Source organism: Phalaenopsis equestris, unplaced genomic scaffold (assembly GCF_001263595.1).
Source record: "Phalaenopsis equestris unplaced genomic scaffold, ASM126359v1 Scaffold000761, whole genome shotgun sequence".
NCBI classification, from domain to species: domain Eukaryota; kingdom Viridiplantae; phylum Streptophyta; class Magnoliopsida; order Asparagales; family Orchidaceae; genus Phalaenopsis; species Phalaenopsis equestris.
In genome coordinates this window covers 4,177,556-4,197,191 of record NW_018165201.1, presented here as the reverse complement: position 1 = coordinate 4,197,191, position 19,636 = coordinate 4,177,556, and the positions used below count along the sequence as shown (strand labels likewise).

At 31.8% G+C, this 19,636-nt stretch overlaps 1 protein-coding gene and 1 pseudogene across 3 annotated transcripts in view; both read left to right on the top strand.

Moving 5' to 3' along the window:
• Positions 1-10,332, top strand: part of LOC110030786 (5' exonuclease Apollo) — a 20,155-nt gene extending 9,823 nt beyond the window's left edge. Inside the window, exon 5 of one of the 3 annotated variants that reach the window (XM_020733702.1) lies at positions 10,235-10,332. The gene's annotated coding sequence lies outside the window, so the exon portion shown is untranslated. Of the gene's footprint in view, positions 1-7,741; positions 7,806-10,216 lie in introns of those variants that run through there. The other 2 variants (XM_020733703.1, XM_020733704.1) reach the window with 2 other exon arrangements.
• Positions 10,333-11,712: 1,380 nt separating this feature from the next.
• LOC110030787 lies at positions 11,713-19,375 on the top strand (annotated as a pseudogene).
• Positions 19,376-19,636: the final 261 nt, after the last annotated feature.

The window sequence follows — 19,636 nt, the reverse complement described above, 5'->3', positions numbered from 1 at the left end:
TCCCTACATATCTCCCAATTTTTCAGTATTTACAAATCTTTCACCTATAATTTTATTTGCTGCGTTTATAGCGTCCAAAAGTTACATACCATATTACAAACATCACCTTTTTAACTTTTAAAAACTAAGATGTAGGTTTTGATGCGTTAGATAAGGGACATGTGGATAAAACTTGAGGGTTAGTTATGTAAATACGTAGGAATCGAGTGGTTGTATGTAATTCTTAATTGTGTGAAGACCTCATTGATTCCCCGAGGTTATGCGAGTCGGTTTAAATTTGTTTTTATTTGGAAAAAGTATTGGGTGATATTAATTTTATAATATTATTTTTATTTTAAAATAATTTAAAATATGATTAATTTGTTACAATGTGTATTACATTTATCTCTAATTAAATTAGACGATTATGATTTATGATATTATGCCAATTAAAATTGAATTAGAATATTCTAGAAAAGAAAAATTATGAGACCGGGCTATGATGAAATGATAAATTCTTATATGTTATAGAATATAAATGATGTTATTCCTCATGACTGGGAAAGACATTAGTATAATGAACATAAATTATGTGCAATAGATTCTATGATGACATTTGTAAGATATTGTAGGCATTGGAGTTATTTTATGACATCGTGTTATATTATAGGGCAACACGTGCTGATGCTAATGACGAGTGATAAACTTGATGGCTATTGGCTTTAGAATGAGTGATATACATTGTGCTTATGAGTAGATGTGTCAAAAAATGATTTAACCCAACAATCTAACTTAAGAATTTTAAGTTTTGGTTGATAGGAATAACTTTAATTTAGGTTGATGTCAGCACCGTGTGTGCATTGACTTTATAAGATATATCATGGATTAATAGCATGCATTAGGCTTATATCATAGTATGGCAATGATCGTTAAGAGCACATAATTAGATTTTTGTTTGTTTGAGTGACAGGAGTTCGTGGTAGTGGACGAGCAACTGAAATCAAGTGATAATGCTTGATAGTGTTCAAGCGACTATAATGAGGTGGCATTGGTTTGGTGTTCGTAGTCAGGTGGCTATAGCTAGGTGATTGTAATCTAGGGATGATGATCAGGTGACTGTAATTAGACAAGAATGAATAACCAATTATAATTCATTGATGGTGATCAACTGATGATGGTCAATCAATTAAAGTTAAAGGACAATGATGAGGCAATCATGGTCAAACAATGGTGATATGATGAACATAATTAAGTGATAGCAACCATGTAATCGTAGACAGGTAGCAATGGTCAAGTGGTCGCAATTTGATAATAGGGATTGTCTAATTAAATACACGAGATGATAATCCAATGACAATATTTGGGTGACGGATCCAGTAGCTATGGTTAGATGGTAGTGGCTAAGTAAAGTTCATGGATCCTCAAAACTTGAGAGCCCTCTTCAATATAAACCCTCTCTCATACGGAGAGTAATAATTTATTTATGAATTTTGAAGGTCACCGCAAAACTTTTATTTGAAACTCGCAATATATGAAAAATTTATGTAAAAATATCAAAATAAAAAAAAAAAATCACGATAAATTTCAGAACTACTAAATTTATTTTGTGAAGCTTGTAGTACATAAATAATTAATTAAAAAGTATATTGCATGCATGCCCTACATATGTCACACAAATAAAATAATTTGCAATTATAAATTATTGATGATTCCAACAAATTTCTTGAAACATTTGAGTAAGAGTGTGAACAATTAAATTATTTAATATGCAATTACATAATTAATTAACTATAAATTAAAAACGCTTAAGTACAACCAACTCAACACACAGCCAATGACAAGATGTGGCATAATGGTCTTAAAGGTAAGTTTTTCTTTATTAATTAAATTTGTTTAATTTTATTCTTCGTCAGTCATTTTAGAAGTGTTTGGTTTTGTAGTCCAACGAATTGCTTCTAATGTTTTAATTTATTGCTGTCCGTTTAGCACTATTATAAGTTTATATTTTTAAATAATAATATAGATAAATAAGTAAATAAATAAACAAATCGTTTATTACAATGGCTAGGAAATTTTCTTGATAGTTCAATTCATAAAATAAACTTATTTTGAAAATTTAATGAATTAAATTATATCACAACAGAGAGAAAATCATTAATTGTAAATTAATAGATGAGAAAAATAGGTGATCAGGACATTTAATATATTTTATAATTATTGGATTTATTTTAAGATATATAAATGTATAAGCATAATTAAAATTTATATTTTTTTGGATTATAATATATTAAATAAGCATTGATGCGTGCTAGAAAATTTGCGACAGCTGAGTAATGAGTTATCGTCTTTGTGTTGCAAGAGAATTCTACACACACTTGAATAAAAGAAACAATCACTAGAGACACAATAAATTTTTACGTGGAAAACTAGAAAAGGGAAAAATCATGGAGACTGACCCAGCTGAAGAGTTCCATTATAAAAAGATGATTGCAGTTGCAACCAGTTGCTCTATTGGCGGGAAAGATTTACTAGATTTTCTAAGTTACAACGTCGATTGACGGCTTCAAATAACAATTGACGGCGTCCAATTGGTGGAGGTCGACGGTGGTTGACAGAGATCGACGACGGTCAGTGGTGGTTGACGACGATAGGAGAGCTGAAGGTTATCAGTGGTTGTCTACTGCAGCCGAAGGTGGTCTGTGGCGGTTGGCGGTGGACTTCAGTTTCTTCTCAACCGTCATAAGAAGGGCGAGACTCTAGTGATATAATTCGTGTGCAATTAATTCAAGAATATGAATTAATTTGATCGGATGACTCAGTTGACTTCTCTCGATCATACGACATTTGATTAACAATTGAGTGTCTTATTGATGTTAAAATCGAGTGATATTGGGTTCATTGGATTTATCTTGTCAAGACGCTCGATTTTACTATAGACTCGTAAGAATTGACATTTGTTTGATCTTTCAAATGTGTCAAAAAAACTTTTAAAAGTTATTTAATGGCTTGATCTATGCTTAATTTTGTTCAATATAAACCAATTTTGGTAACATTTGGTTTGGTAATTGGGTTGTTCTTATCAAGCCGGTCAGTTTACTGTAAGTTTGTTGAAATCGGAGTTCCAGATGACTTTTTATCGAGGTTTGAATATTTCTTGTTCAAAAAATCACCTTGAGATCTGACCACTATGCCATATGCCATAGTATGAGTGCCTGCTTTATTGTAATCTTGGGATCGTCACTATTCGCCAGCCACTGTTGTTGTCGGACTCTCACCACAATCGAACCAACATCGTTGAACTTGTCATCTGTCATCACCCACAAGTTTGACACACATCATGTTAATGCTCAACCAAAAGAGTATTATCGTCTGACCATCATTATCTAGTTATTATCGCTCAATTAACATTGCTTTATATAGCAGTCAAACCACAGTTGTATGACCACGACCAACTATGATTTCTTATCATCATTTCTTGATAACATTATTGTCGTCAGACTCTCACCTCAATCAAACCAGCACCATTTATCTTGTCATCCATCATCACCAACAAGTCTGACACACATATTGTTAATGCCCAATCACATAATTATTATCACCCGACTATCATTATCTTGTTATCGTCGCTCAATTAACATTGCTTTATATAGCAGTTAAAACAATGTTGTATGCCTACGACCAACTATGATTTCTTATCAATTATGATTTTTTATCATCATTGCTTGATAACTGCCACGCGACCATAGTCATTCAACCACAACCTTCCACCCAATGATACTGACGCTCCTTCATCATTGCTTGCTTATGATCCTCCAACTACTATTATATGACTATATATATATCTATATGTCTAACCACTGTCACCAGATTATTCTAACCTTTATCTCATAACTGCTACCTTTACATGTCTAGCAGATTTTCGTGCTTGGATAAAATGATTTAAGTTTATTGGATGTGTAAATCTATAGAAATTGGGGGTATGTATGTAAATGCGCATTTTTATTATTTTGGAAAAAAATAATTAATATTCTTAAGCTAAGAAACCTCTAATTAAATTAAATTGCTTTCAGTAATATGATGCTATTATTATTAATTAGGTTAATACGAATTTAATATTTGTATCGTTTGTTTAGAAAATTTTATGTTATAGTGAATTTAAAAAATGCATGCTGGACATTAAGGGTAAGAAGGAAGAGGCTGAACAGTAGATATAATGTATTTCTAATTTTGCATGATTTTTCACTTTCCTCCATAGCTTTTTTATATAATTTTATTTGGTAATGAATTAAACAAGTATTTCTATCTTATAACTTATTATAATAAATAAATTCATTTATTTAATAGAAAATATATTATTGAAATGATAAATTCAGTATTGAATTTTTTTTTAACATTATTAATTTTCTTAAGTTTGAAGGCCTCAAGATTTGTTTTTGGATAAATATAATATTACTTATTTTTAAAGTCTTAAATTTTAAGTTTATGGATACATGTATGTATTCTTGGTTTTTTTTAAGACTCTGAGTCATCAGCTTTTATATAATTTCATTATTTGAATAGATCTCACTACCGAATCATATCAATGATTCGAAGATTAGAGAATCAAATAAATAAATAAATATATATATATATATATATATATATAATAACAAATAGGTAAACAGAAGATCAGATACCACCACAACCGTGAGAAATTAGGGTTTCAACCCGCTCAAATTGGAACTATGGCTTGTATGGAGACACTCTTGGCTTCGCTTGGGATTTGGCCACAAATGTAAAATCCTAACCTAAGGATTTCTCTCAGACACAACTGGCCCAATCAATAGGCGTATGACCGTGCCGACTAATGCCAGCCGGCCAACTTGCCTAGCGTGGGTGACCAAACCCAAGGCGACACCACAAAAATGGTCAATCAAAAGGCGTTTGGTCGGGCTGACCGGTATCATTCGACCAATCTGACTATCTGATAACAGACGATTGATTAAGTAGGACGATAACAGGTGGCCGATCAGACTCTTCGGCGTGGGCGACCAAACCCACAACACCTAGCAAACTCTAATCATAGAGGTGGCTAAAAAGGAAAATACGAAGGTTGAGGGGGCTATACCGTCATAGTGGTTGATCGAAGCCCATTCATTGCTCGGGAAGAAGCTCTCTTCGTCACTAACAGCTTTCAGTGACGCTCCAGGTATCGGCCTCCGCTACCCTCAGGTGATGAATCTCTCATCCCAAGGAGTTTTTCGGCACATACGCCACACCATGCTTTGCTCTTCCTCTCTTTTTCCTGGACCAGGACGGTGACCGAGAAAGAAAACACGAGAGGAGGAAGGAGAAAGAAATGGAGAAAAGGAAGAGGAAAAAGGGTGAAGAAGCTCTCCAAAGACTCTCCAAAACTCTTCTTCAGCTCTCTATGATCACTCCTGGCTCTCCCCAAATGAAAATGATTGCTATATCTCCCCAGATCTCTCCCGCAGGAAGGATATTCAGGTTCGAATGACTACTTGCCTCTTTTGGCTTAGGATCGGTCCAACAGCTTATCTCGTTGGTTAGATGGCTTCCTGATGGAAAAACAAGGACAAGGCAATGGAATGAATTAAAACAGGCTGAAGGGCTTGACATGACCACACCACAAATAGGGTGTGGCCACTCCTGGGCATGGTTACAACCCCATGTGGGTGTGGTCACGCTTAGCATACTTGGGGCTATTTTTCTATTTTTATTAATTTAAAGCATGTGGCAAGACCTGGAAGGCTCTCCCTAAGAGAAAATGACGATCTAGACGCATCCACATTATCCGTTCTGCCATCCAAAGTCATTTAAATAATAATTTCTCACGAGAAATTCAATTTTGGCGTCTGATTTGTTCGTGTTGCGTCGAACAAAATTCCTCCGGCCAGGGCTATCCCATCCATGTAATGTCGGTCGGCCCTCGTCTCATCAAACAACCAAAGCCTAACAAAACAATCTTGGCCACGTGCCAAAGGATGGAAAATGGATATCCTGAGCCTTGGGCAGGCACATGTGGGTGAAATATACCCTAAGTTCCGTTGAGCGAAGATCCTACTATGGTGGCATCAAAAGATGATGCTAACAACTCCAACTAATTTGATTTATTTACATATCCAACACCTAGACTTTGTTTTTTACATTTATACCACCCAAATATTTTATAAGTCATAAAAACTACCGGCATTTAAACTTTTTAAAAGTGAAATACACCTTGTCATGCATAAGGTGATATATACGTAAATATTGAAGTTTAGGTTTTTTCAAATATGTAAATTCATAGGAATTGAGTGGTATGTATGGAAATCTTCCAGTTTTATATGAGATGGCTTAATTTGTTGGTAGGCTTTATTACGTTGATCTGAAATGTTCAAATAATGTTATATTGACTAAATTAAGTATTCATCCCTCAACCAAGCACCCAAAAATGATCATGATGTTATATTTATTTCAGGGAAATTTATACATATAACACACAAATCTTCTGTTTTTAGATATCTCACACCTAAAATTTCGTATTTACATATATAACATTTCGGTGTATTAAATCTATGGATAATAATAGTGCCTTTTAAAGTGATTGTAAAGATTCTAATTCTATATGTGTAAATATGAAAGTTTAAGTGAGAGATTTGCAAATACATAAGAATTATGTGCTATTTATGTAAACGCCCCCTTTATTTAATAGAGTTTATTCTCTTCTCAGTCAAAATATAATTAATCTTGAAAAGACTTGTCAATGACGTTAATCTTAAGCAAATTAAGAATATGTTGTAATGGAAGCTATTATTTGTTGAGTTTTATTTCATTAACACTTATAAAGCTTGATTTTTTATTTTTTTATTGGTGCTTACCATCTTAAGATTTATTTATATTTGGCTTTCAATATGATAAATTTAAAAGGTATACCTCGCCGCACATTTTAGGATGTTGAATATTTTTAGGGTTTAGGGTCCTGTATTAAGAATCTCTTTTTTAAGACAAATGTATGAGAGAATATGATAAATGTGTTGTTAAAGCTTGTGTTTCTCACTTTATAGTATCTCAAGATCCGTCAGTGGTCAGGAATGACTAAAATAAAGTCTCTTTCACTATCTCTCTCTCTAGGGATTCAAGTTTTTAGAGAAAGATAGAGAGAACGATTGTCTTCATTTTGATCCCCTCTGACATCCCTTTATACAAAAAAGAAAAGAAATATGAAATTACATTCTGTACGGTATTACGCATATCCACGATATCTTAGGGAAATGATTAAGAGCGCCATTTATTAGGGTGGAGTCATGTACTATGATGTAATGATAGTCTTTTTCAGTGGCTAATTTACTCCGTACTAGTTTGACCACTTTGACAGATGGGCTTAGCTTGACCACTTCGGCGGGTAGGTTTGGCTCGACCATGCTTATTGTTATAACATAGTTGCAAAGATAGCTCAAAATTAATTAATTCATTTTTTACTTTTAGGGTATATATAGCCAAATTTAAGCTTCATTAAATTGAAATATAATTTCTTCTATATTTAAGTAACATGCAAATAAATGAATGCATTATAGGCATAGCATCCCACAACAATAACTAACGTAGAATAAGATAAAAAGAGGCGAGAAAGGGAGGGGAGAGGTGATTGCTTCCAATTAAAATTTTTCACCTACAAATATGGCCCACTAAAATACATATTTTATTATTATTTTTTAAAAGTGCGGGACTCATCTTCTAAGTGGCCATTCTTAATTTGACGCCGCACTCAAATTTGCTTCAGGTCACCTGACACAATAATTTTTGGGGAGAGAGGGAGCAAGAGAAGGAAGAAATTGGTGTGGCAATTGATCATAGCATTGGTACTTTTAATTTAAACTCCTGTAAAATGAAGGAACTTTTAGACATATACCCTTCAAATCATATGATTTTACATATCTAGCACCTAAACCCTTTTACATATATATACGCCATCTTATCTATGTATGAAATTGTGGATCTCACTTTTTAAATGCTAAAATAGTGATATTTTTATTGTGATGTGATTGATTTGGATGGTATAAATGTAGCAAACAAAGTTTTTGTGTTAGATATGTAATTACATATGCGTTGGGTCCAATGTATGTATATTGCCTTAAAATAAAACGTGAAATATATATTTTCATGCATAAATAAGGTGGTATGTTTGTATAAATCAAAGTTTAGATGTTTGGAATCAATAGGAATTGAGTGGTATTTATGTAAATCTTCCTTTAATTTGATTTTTATGAATACTCAATATTTAGCCCCAGCCTTTGAAATTTTGCTTGAATATTGAGGGTTTATGGTACGTTATTTTAATTAAAGTAATTTTCAACGGTTTATTGGCAAATGTCAATTATATAATAAAAAAATTTAAAAATTAATAATAAATTTAAAAAAAAAACATAAAAAAGAAATGTCAATTATATATTAAGCTGGCCTTCAACTTATTTCCTACGCTATAATAAATATATATTAATAAGTGCCCGGCCATGCACGGGAGAAACTCGTTATCTGCTATTTGTCTCTTAAGGTAATATTTTAAATATTTACTAGTTCATAATTGATGAAAAATGATATGTCAAGAGAGGTTAGCAGCATTAGAGTGATTATCCAACTTCTTAGTGTTCATAAAATTTAACACATACACAAAAAATTAAAAGAAATTAAGCAAAAGGAGACATCATGATTAAGGGTCATGGCCCATTTGAAATAGTCTACAATGTAATTCCGAGTATATGGGTCTACTCTTCTTTAGAATTAAAGAAGATGGGAGTTACAAAATTGATATACATTGTTAGTTCGACTATAATAGCTATAACGAGCTGTTTAGAATAATTATTAAGGGTGTGTTTGGGGCGGAGGTGTGGTGCCACATCGCAGTTTTTATGTTTGGCAAAACTGTGCTTTGCCTAAGTTCTTAAAAAGCTACAGCTAAAAGTTGTATTTTCTTACTAGACCTGACTACTTGTGGTGATTATCAGAAATCCATGGTCTTATTAAAAAAAAAAAAAGAAAAAAAAAATGAAATAGTCACCACAGCTTTTTGAACAGTAGTTTTTTCTATTGTTTAATAGTTGGTTCTTCAAACAACAGCAACTGCATTTTATGTATTTAAATCTTCCTCTTATTTTAGAAAGATTTACATTGATACCCTTTAATTCTTATGTATCCACATATTTAGCACCTAAATTATAATTCTTACATGCATAGCACCTTACCCATGCATGAAAAAGTGTATTTCACCATTAAAAAATTAAAACATTAAAACATTGATATTTTTGATGTGATATGAAAATTTAGATGATATAAATGTAAAAATTAAACTTTAGTTGTTGGATATGTAAATACATTGGAATTAGGTGGCATGAATGTAAATACCACTTTATTTTATGGTATCGTTGGAACTAAGTTAAAATCAAGCTTATTAATGTAATTATCATAACCCAATAAACTATAATTTATTATTTTTATAGTAATATTATCAAACCATCAAATAGACGGAACAATATATATATATATATATATATATAGTCGTGGCTTAAATAATGCTTCTAAAACTCTAACATCTATTTTAACTTCTTATAAAAATTTCGATACACCTAACAAATCTCTAACGGACATGGATCTTAAGTTAATTTTTTTAGCAAGAAATATTCATAACCTCAAAAGTCATCCAAAATTCTGATTTCAACAAGCTAACAACCAAACCTACTGACTCGACAAGAACTCAATGTTACCGAAATTGGTTCAATCCAAACCAAATCAAGCACATATCAAGTCATTAAACCGTTTTTAAAAGTTTTCTGGACATATTTGGAAGGTCAAACAAATGATGATACTAACGAGTCTATAGTTAAATGGAGTGACTTGAAATCATTAAGGCACTTAAATGTTAATCAAATATTGTATTATCGAATGAAACTCTCTCAGTCGTTTGATCAAAGTTATTCATATTCCTGCATTGATTGTATTTAAAACTTTATAAATAGAGCCCCACCCTTTCATGGGGGAGGAGCTCGACGCTTGAGAAATAAAACATGAAGATGTATGAAGAAGCTGAAATTCAACTCTACTGCCGCCATTAAACATTACCAACCGTCGATAACTACTTTGATAGCTTGGATTTTTATTATTTATTTTTTACAATTTTATTTAAAAATATTTAATTATTTTGAATGATTAAATATTAAAATAATTTTAAGAACATACATGAAAAAGGTTAAAATCATGTTAGATTTGACTCATATGCCAGATAAGGGGCAGATGCTGGAGCTGAATGGAGCAAGCGAGCGAGCGAGCTGGTGGAGTAGAGCGGAAGCATTTGTCTAATCGGGGGAGTTTCGTTGCCCTCAAGGTACGGTACATGGGTAATTTTATAATTACATATTTCACATTATGATTATATATATGTTGTACTTGTAACCCTAAGGGGATGTACTATTTTTCGTGAAATCTGAAAGCCGCCGCTTTTGCTCATGAGAACTTAGGCAAATTGTCGAACCTCGTTAAATCTGTGTGTTCTTTCTTGTGTTCGTAGATTCCTACGTTGATTTGCCCTAATTTATCAACAAATCATACAAAGGTTGAAACTTTCAGATGATTAATTTCTAGACCATTTCTCTCAAAATTTACAAAAAATTATTCGTTAGCAATTACAATTTATGATATTACGAGGTTCTTTATGTACAATTGTACTGTTTCATATATTTTTGTTTTAAAAATGAAGTTAATTTAATTTCGCCTGGCTAGGCTTAATTAATTTTAAGTCCAATATTATTATTTTTTATTACTGTGTATATAATAAATATAACTATCAAATCCAGATTAACAACAAATTAAGGATATAAATTGTGCATTATATTTTTTATTACAATTATATTTAGAGAAATTTACATAAATCACCCTTAAAATATCTGAATTTACATGGGTAACATATAAGCTTTTATTATTTACATGTAATGAAAATTTTAAGATTCTAGGTACATATATAAGCCTTAACATTGTGCTAAATAATATATAAAATGAAAAGTTGATGCTAAATATGAAAATTCTTAGATTTTAGGTTACAAATTTGCATATTTTAAGGTTTCATCTTTTCATATTAAATCAATGGTATCCATGCAAAGCTATGTGCATTCTTCTTCATGAAATTGATTTTAGGGCACATTTATAATTTATTTGCTTGTTTTTTCCCCCCTTAAATAAGATAATAAATGCTATAATTTTTTTGAAGAGGTTTTGAATGTAAAGATGGAGCAGTTACATCCAAATCACCTGAAACTTGCTATTTACAAATAATTCATCATCGTTGTCTATTTTTTAAATTCTCACTCAAATATCAAAATTCATGATAAAACCCATATTTTTTATTTTTTATCAAATTCACAATAATTTAATAGTATTACGTGTAAATACATCTAAAAAAATTATATGGTGATTAATTTGTAAATATGAGATTATACATATGTAATTATCATAAAAATATAAATAATTTTAGATTATTTAAAATCTACTCATGCGATATATATATATATATATATGAAAATATTATTTTTTTTCTATTAAAAATCCTTTTTTTAAAAAAAAAGGATAACTACGGTGCATCTCTAAGAGGACTCAATTAATTAATAAAAAATAATATCATAATTTTATAAAAAAATAAATCTAATAAATACGTCTGACTTTTTTTCTATAAAACCGTAAAGCATCTTTCAACTCAAGTCGTCTTCACTCAACATAACCAAAAGCTTTCTCCTTTTTTATCTATTTGGTTGGTTAAGTTCCCTTTCTTCTAAAAAGTTTGAAATTTTGCTTATTCAGCGGTGCAACGATCTCTCTTTCTTTCTACCTATTTTGTTTTTTTGGACTTTGCAGTTTAGGTCTTACTTGCCGCTATCTGCATCAAAGAAGCTTTTTTTTTTCCTTTTTAGAGCGAGGGAGAGAGAGAGAGGAGAGAGCTCTTTTTATTGTTTTTAAAAAGAGTCCATTTTTCATAGGTTTTATAAAGATTGAAGCTTTCTGTTCCGTAAGAACTCCTCCATTGGGTTTGACCCGTGCGGAAGTGTTTCTTAAGCCTTACAGTTTGATTTTTTTTATTCATTTAATGTAATGAGAATGAATTGATTTAAAAATCTTTAAAAGTGAGAGTATTTCTATTGCTTTGTTTTTTTTTTTTTTTTTTTGTGGATGAGCTACTTCAACTTTTAAGCTTTGAGGATTCTCTAAACGACGTTCATACATTCATTTAATGTATGAACTTCTCTGATTTTTTTTCAGTTGTTCTCAGATTTGAATGTTTTTTTTTTCTGAATCTTTGAAGGGATTCAATCCTCAAGGAGAGTTAGTTCTTTGTTTCTTCTCATAAGTTTCTTCTTGTTTGTTCTTTGGAGTTCGGGTATTACCCCTTTATGTGTTGTTTTGCTGCAATTAGGATTTAATTTTGAGTAGAGTTTATCGATTTCATGAATTTGGATTTACTAAATTTTGAAAATTGTTTGGTGCAAAATTTAGTTAAGTTGGACTGAATCTTTGGTAAATTTGCAACCAATAGCTTCTTTTGGTATTGAAAATAACAGGTATTTTTTTTTTCTTTATTAAAATTTGTGTTTGTTTGATATTTGATTTACTATGATGAGTGTTTATCCACCAAATCAGATATTTTGTTTTATTAGATTTGAATCCAAACTTTCTCAAAGCCAAAGCTATATATTCAATTTTTCTGGCTGAAGTTTTCATCTTTGATAGTTCTATATATGTTTCAGACCTCAATTTTGCATATTTTAATCCACTCATTTATTGAGTAAATACTTAAATTTGAGGTTTTTGGCTTTCCTATTTGAAGCAAATACTTGAATTAACCGTGAAACAATATGAGAAAGTAGAGTTTTTGAAAGTTGTTCTACATATTATAGACTTTTGTATTCTAAAAATATAAAAAAAAACAAATTTTTTTACATCTATCACCCTCTATATCATTCTATAAAAAAACTCATCATTACCACCAAATTTCTAAACAGCAGTCCCATACACATCCTCAGTCTCATATTTTAATTCAATTTTGTGTTTTTGTTGCCATTGAATATGTAGGTGAAGCAAAGTCATCATGACTTATGAAATTGAGAATGAGGATGCAATAAAAAAGGTTAGTAAAATGTTCTTGCATTTTTGTTTTTGCAAAGTTTTTATGATGGCTTGGATGGCTTCATTAGTGATTATTTGTATTCTGGTCACTCAGGGAAGAATTGCTGCCATTGTTGTTTGTTGGTTCCTTGGAAATGGTTCTTTAATTGCATGGAACAGTATGTTAACTATTGTGGATTACTATGTAAAAATATTTCCGGTAAGAAACTCTCTGAATTGTATATGCTCATTCAGTTCTAACATTCTTTTTTTTTTTGCATTTGACATGATATTATTGATTAAATGAGAGTTTTGATGAAATCTACAAACTTCTGCAATGAATTTTATGTTGTTGGTGCTTTAAAAATATATTGTTATGTTATATTGTTCAATTATAGACTGATTTTTAGATAGTGTAAATTATTTGTTTCAGTTTGTGACCATAAATTATGAATTATTGAAATATTATATTGATATTTTTCTTTGGTTGCAGAGTTATCACCCAACTAGAGTACTTAGTATAGTTTATCAGCCTTTTGCCTTTGTTACTACTGCAATACTCACTTATCATGAAGCAAAGCTAAATACCAGAAAAAGGAATCTATTTGGCTATACCCTATTCTTTATAAGCACAGTGCTTGTAATAGTTGTAAGTTAATTCTCTTTTATAACTTTAGCTTCTGGATTTCTCTTTTGTATAATTGAATGAGCAAAATGTCAAAATTGTCTATACTTGGGCCCATTTTAGTCCAAGAATTTATAATAGTGTTAAATTGGTCCTCGGGTTATTTAAATTAGGGCTGAAATAATTCTCTGTGGGGATTATTTTATTTCATACTAAAAAGAGTATGGGGACTAAATTGACATTTTTATAAACAATGGGGTTAAAATGACACCCTGTAAAATATTTGAGGGACTATTTTGACACTTTTTTATGAGAAAAGTGCTAAAATTGTTTCCAAACTCTTAGCAGGGTATCATTTTAGTCCCAGATTCTATAAAACTCCCGATTAAATCCCCAAGCTTTTTTAACATGGGCTAAAATAATTCTCACGAAGGACTATTTCAGTCCCAATTTAAAGAGTATGGGGAATGATTGGCATTTTTATAGACTCTGGGACTAAAATGGCCTCATGTAAATAGTTCGGGGAGTATTTTGACACTTCACTTCTCTTATGATTCAATTTATCAATATGTTTTCATATATTACAGTTAGATTTGGCGACTTCAGGGAAAGGAGGGATTGGAGCCTTCATTGGTGTATGTCTTATTAGTGCAGCTTTTGGTATTGCTGATGGTCATCTTCAAGGGGGCATGGTTGGTGATCTTGCCTTTATGCAGCCTGAATTCATTCAGGTAATTTTTTTTCATGTTCTGATTGTTGAAAATATAAAAAAAGTTAATTATTAGAAGATAAATATGGGAAATTTACATAAGTGCAACAATTCTTATGGATTTACATATCTAACTCCTAAAATTTGATATTTACATTTATAATACCTTAGTGCCATAAATATACGCATACAAATGCGCATCTGACTAATAAAAAAGTCAGCAAATGTGGTATTTTTGATGTGATGCTAAAAATTTGTGGGTTGTGAATGCAAATATTAAATTTAGGTGTTAGATATCTAAATGCATAAGATCTATGTGATATTCATGTAAATGCCTCGATAATTTTTTTTAATGAAATAAGACATACATTAAGCCTGAAAAAAGTATTAGTCTATGTTGCTGAACAAAGTGCATTAATTTTGGTCTCTTTCACCGTCCCATCATCTAGTAGTTGACTAGAAATGATGAAAATTTGTTTCAGACCTCCAACATATAGAACGAAACATTAGCATAGTGATACAATCCGGACAAGAAATAGTGAATAAACAACGAATAAATTGCAATAGAGAGATGGGAAAACTCAGATGAGGGCTGATCTTATTAATATCAATGAAAATAAACAAGATACATTGTTGATCTACTGTTCGAGACGTAGATCGTCCCTCCACAAACGCTTGATGTCGCCAGGAATCCTTCTAGAAAAGAAAAACTGTAACCAAACAAAACCTAAAACAAACTCTTGATAATTTTTCTTTATAAAAGCTCTCCCAGCTCTCTTGCAAACTTGCCTGCCCCTTCATACGTGATTAGCGCCTTAGTAGGCCCCACATAAGGGTTGGAATCCTCTGCGGCTGCACCAAGTCTTTCTGCCCACTCCTACTAAACTTGTCGGCTCCTGGACGTTTGGGGTGGACAGGTCGGCTGGGTTTCGATCTGTCCTGCCTGGATCAGTTGTCTCACATGCGTAACACATAGCCTCATTAACTTAGAGCTTGTTAGGGATCATTTTTTTTTTAATTTTTTAAATATGTTTTTTTAATGTATTTTTTACATATTTTTCTTTTTTATTTTTTAAAAATAAATTAATATATTGAGAACACTCAAAACAACTTTTAAGTGTTTTAAATATTTTTAAAAATAATCATACTTTAATCAAATAAGCAATGATTTGTTTCAAATCAAAGCATAAACAAAATTAAAAAAACATAGAATACCAAATGTCCCCTTATTTTTTTTTTTCGTTGATTCACAGTCATTTTTAGCTGGTTTGGCTGCATCAGGAGCATTAACATCTGCTTTGAGGCTCATTACAAAAGCGGCTTTCGAGCACAGCCACAATGGCCTTCGAAAAGGAGCGAGTATGTAACAACCTTTTGTTTAACTAATCGAAAAAGTCACATTTTTCAACATTTTATCATCTACATTTCATCATAAACATCAATTTATCTGACATGAATTTCGCTCTCCCAGTTATGTTCTTCGCATTTGCATCATTTCTTGAACTTGTATGTTTTCTACTCTATGCATACGTGTTTCCAAAACTGCCTATCGTGAGGTATTATCGCTCAAAGGCTGCTTCGGAAGGATCTAAGACGGTTTCCGCCGACCTTGCGGCAGCTGGCGTCGACGTGAAGAATGAACAAGTGGTATGTTGGTGTATGCGCTTCTCATTATAGTTTTTGTAAGAATGATTTACATACATATCACTCAATTCTTATGTATTTAATTTTTACATTCATACCATTTTATCCATGCATGAAAAGACATATTTCATTTTTTAAAAGTTAAAATCTTGGTATTTTTTATGTGATATGAAAGATTTGTATGATATATAAATAAGAGGCAATGTTTAGGTGTTACATATATATATATATATACGGTGGGCCCCAAATATTGCTTCCCCTTTGCGCTCGGGCACCTATGATTGGGTGTTTGCGCCATGTGACTAATATTTCAGAATCCCCGCGTCACGGTGAAATCGAACCCTTGACCTGAAGGGACTTGCAGTGACCTCGCCGCCAACAGGCTAAGGCTTGCGGCACAAATACGCACACGCATATATATATATATATATATAAGAATTGGTGGTATGCATTTAAATGCCCCTATATTTTTTATCAGGAGGATGTACATACAGTTCAGTCATGTCTTATGTGTTTACATTTTTTATATCTAAACTTTTAATTTTTACATATTTGCCGCCTTTTTTATGCATGAAAAGGTAATTTTTTACTCTTTTTTTTTTGAAGTTAAAATAGTAGTACTTTTGATGTGGTATGAAAGCATTGGGTGGTATAAATGTTAAAAAATAAAAAAAATATAGTTTAGATGTTAGATATGTAAATAAGAATTAGGTTTATGATTTCTAATTATGAAAACATGAACAAGGCTGAAGAAGATCCAAAGCACATGGAACTTCTGACAATGAAGCAGCTGCTGAAGAAGAATTTGGATTATTCATTGGATTTGTACCTCATATATGCTCTCACTCTTTCCTGGCTTTCTTTCTGAAGATACTGGAAATCATGCATTGGGATCTTGGTATGCTTGTAATTTCTTTCCAGGTTTAAATTTTGGGAAATTTACATACATACCACTTAATTCTTACATATCTAATACCTTTAAGTTCTATATTTGCACTTTTTAACACTTGGGATGTCATAAAATTTTGCGTGAAAAGATATATTTCACTTTCAGAAGTTAATAATGGTGATTTTTGTATGTGATGTTAAAGATATGGTGTTAGGCATGTAAATATGAAAGTTTATGTGTTAGATATGTAAATACATAAGAATTGTGTGGCATGTACATACCACATAATTCTAATGTATCCAACTCCTAAATGTTACTTAACACTTTTAGGACTTTGATGTCATAACTTATGCATGAAAAGATGTATTTCATTTTTCAAAAGTTAAAAATGATTGTATTTTTTATGTGATATTAAAGATAACAAGTATTATGCATGTAAACACGAAATATTAGGTATTAGATATGTAATGTCAGAAAAGTTTATGAGGTCATTTTAGTGCACTTTATAAAAATTTCATGTTAGTTCATCGACTCTTTAAATATGGATAGATGCAATCCCCAAAGATGAATATTTTAACCCATATTAAAAGAGTGAGGACTAAATTGACAGTTTTATAGATTTCAGGAATCTACTGCTAAAGGATCAACGAGTCTTTTTAGCACTTTTCTCAAACTTTTAGACGATATTTGGCAGCATACTATTAATAGAATTTAAATTAAATCCAGCCAAATACCGGAAAAAAAATAATAATAATAAATCCAACGATCCGTTAAATCGAATTATCTTGCGTTCGATCTCTTTTTTTCGTGTTTATTCTCTTTATTACCTAAATTCGGATTTACTAAGGGTCTGTTTTGAGCAGTTGCAACTTATTAAGAAACAACTGTGAAGCTGCTGAAGAATAATCTAATGTTGTAAAAAATTGCAGTGATTATTATAATTTTTTTTTTAAAAGTTAGATCGCAACTAAAAAGCTGTCCTTGCACTCAGCTGGACTATTGGAAAAACACCGATTTCAACAGTAACTTTTTGAAAAAGCTGCCAAAATATGCAGTTTATCCAAACGAGCAAAACTGTTGTGCGGTGTCGCACCGCCACCGCACTGCAACCCTAAACCGACCCTATATCCGACTACGAGACGGATTTATTCCATCTTCGTTCACGACCTCCATTTCCGCAGCACATTGAATTTGATAAATCATATTTAACATAAATCTTAGCTATTGTCAAACAACATCTTACTATTAATATTCATTGAATTATATAGCTTTTTATAAGCTACTAACTAGAGAGTTGTGATTGTTCAAGGTATGCTCTTGTGTTGATTACAATGTACAATGTGTTTGATCTCATTGGGAGATACACGCCCCTCATCAAATTCATCCGCATAGAATCTCGGAAGGGTTTAATGGCTGCTGTTATTTCTCGTTTCTTGTTCATCCCTGCGTTCTACTTCACCGCGAAGAAGGGAGGGCAAGGGTGGATGATCATGATGACGTCACTGCTAGGGTTTACCAATGGCCATCTCACTGTTTGTGTGCTCACCACAGCACCCAAGGGATACAAGGTAAAGTGTTTCTCATATTGTGTTGGATTGTTCTTTTGAGATTCATCGTGATTGTAAGGCCGTTAATGATCCAATTTTGGGCCGAGCTGGGATCGACTCGACCAGCTCGGCTCAAAATCAGCGAGCTGAATCGGCTTGAAATTGAATTGAGTTGGATCCGATTCGAAATCGAAACAAGCTTGTTCAAATTGAGTTATTTGGAGTTGAAACGATCCGACTCAAAATTGAAACTAATTGGCTCGAATTGAGTTATTTGGATTCAATCCAGCTCGAAATTGGCTCATGACTTGTTATATTTAATTTTACTTAGCATTACATATTTAATTTTATAAATAAAGAATACTATGAGCCATTCTAGAGTCAGTTCGAGTTATTTACGTTTGGCTCGAAATTGACTACAAAAAATTCAATCTAAAGTTTTTCGGCTCATAACTCAGCTTGTTTATTTAGAGATTATTTTCAACCACGAGTAATTTAAAAAGTGTTTGGATCTTAAGTGGAGTTTTCATGTGCAGGGGCCAGAGGCAAATGCATTGGGAAATTTGTTGGTCATGTTTCTTCTTGGTGGCATTTTTTCAGGAGTTGCATTAGATTGGCTATGGCTCATTGGCAAAGGATGGTGAAGTTATTTATTACAAAATTCATTTTGCACCCAAAACTATTATTAATTGTCAAAAATAATGAGGGGTTTTATTTGTAATGAAAATGGAGGCTTCAAGTTGGATACATAGTTCTCAAATGAAAGAAAATGGAGATGTTGATGTAAATGTATTTCTTGTCCATGTGTCACAACTATTGTTTGTTGTGATTTTTTAATTTTAATTTTCTCAAATTTATACGATGCCTTAATTTATACATTATACGTTGCATGATTAAGGGTGTGTTTGGTACAACTGTAATTATTTGAAGAAGCAGTTGTGAAACTATTCTTTCAAAAATTATGATGACTATTATAAATTTAGTTTTTTATGAAAATGTCTTAACTTTCTAGCGGCTACCGTATTTAGTCAAGTCAGGTTGCAGCTAAAAAGCTTGAAGAGCATGTACATATATTCTTTCAAGTGGGGAAAATGGGGCAAATGAGGGTATTAAATTCTTGA